Source organism: Aplysia californica, unplaced genomic scaffold (genome assembly GCF_000002075.1).
Source record: "Aplysia californica isolate F4 #8 unplaced genomic scaffold, AplCal3.0 scaffold01089, whole genome shotgun sequence".
Lineage (NCBI taxonomy): Eukaryota > Metazoa > Mollusca > Gastropoda > Aplysiida > Aplysiidae > Aplysia > Aplysia californica.
The window spans coordinates 88,553-89,809 of NW_004798359.1; the positions used below are offsets into that span (position 1 = coordinate 88,553).

Here is a 1,257-nt window from a genome sequence, read left to right on the forward strand (position 1 = left end):
AGAAGAAGAAGAAGAAGAAGAAGAAGAAGAAGAAGAAGAAGAAGAAGAAGAAGAAGAAGAAGAAGAAGAAGAAGAAGAAAAAAAGAAGAAGAAGACCGTCATCAACAACAACAACAACAACAACAACAACAACAACAACAACAACAACAACAACAACAACAGTGATAACAACGAAAACAACAACAAAGAAAACACCGACGACGAAAATTAGATCATAAATAACAGAATCCTACGACTGGTCTTTGGAGATCAATTTCCACCGTGTCTACAGCAACAATATTATGGCTTCAATAAACTCGACGAAACCAGGATAGAAAGGTCACAACCAATCCGCAAATCCTGCAGAAATCGGTAGGGCTTCGCTCAAGTGCAGACCACCCTTTCAGACTTAATCGGGGGGAAAGTTCCTCTCTAACCAAAGCCGGGACGGAGCGGAGACAATGGTAGAAGCAGTGCGACAATACACGCTCGCCCGGTCTCCTCGCATTCTTCACAGTGCTTACAGAAACCTCCAGCTGGAAAGAGCGGGTGGATTTTTGTTTCCTGACGTTCTGTGAACCTCTGTTGTGGTCTCAGAGGACGGTTGGGGGGACTGGTAAGTGTTCCTGTTAAGTTAGATTTATACTGTGTAACTCTGTAGGTTTTATAACCTATCTGTCCAAACTGCTGTCAACACTCAACAGGTGGTTTTGTTTTATAATAAATTTCAGTGAGCATGATAATTTAGTCTCAGAGGGCAACTGGTCTATTGCAAGTAACTAAGTATGTTTTTTCAGTGTTTTGAGCCATTGGCTCACATCACATCATATAAAACACTTAATTGTTAAATAAAGTGTCTATAATAACGCTGGCGCAGATGTGCAAAAAACAAAAACAAGCTCCACTTCCCCCCCCCCAAAAAAAAACACCCAACAATAACCCGACAATACAAAACAAAAACATTCAACACTCTCCCCCCCCTCCCCCTCAAAAACTATTGTGAAAATCAATCACCAGAACACAAGGGAAATGCTGCAAGAGAAATCTTGCTAAAAAGGGAAGGGAAGTGAAACAAAATAATCAAATCTTGATGAACTGTAACCTTCTGTTATTTCAACGTTGTCCCATTCCACAAGTATAAAATACATTTTTAACATTCTCTTATTCAACACAAATACAGTACATTTTTAATGTTCACTTATTCAAGAGAAATATAATACCCAACGTTCTCTCATTTTAATTTTGTCCCATTTTACAAAAATATACATACATATATAT

The 1,257-nt window shown here is 38.7% G+C and overlaps 1 protein-coding gene across 1 annotated transcript in view; it reads left to right on the plus strand.

The window, feature by feature from the left end:
* The first annotated feature begins 516 nt into the window (after positions 1–516).
* LOC101860937 (tripartite motif-containing protein 45-like) overlaps positions 517–1,257 on the plus strand; it is a 19,883-nt gene continuing 19,142 nt past the window's right edge. Inside the window, exon 1 of the mRNA XM_005111621.2 lies at positions 517–595. The gene's annotated coding sequence lies outside the window, so the exon portion shown is untranslated. The remainder of the gene's footprint in view (positions 596–1,257) is intronic.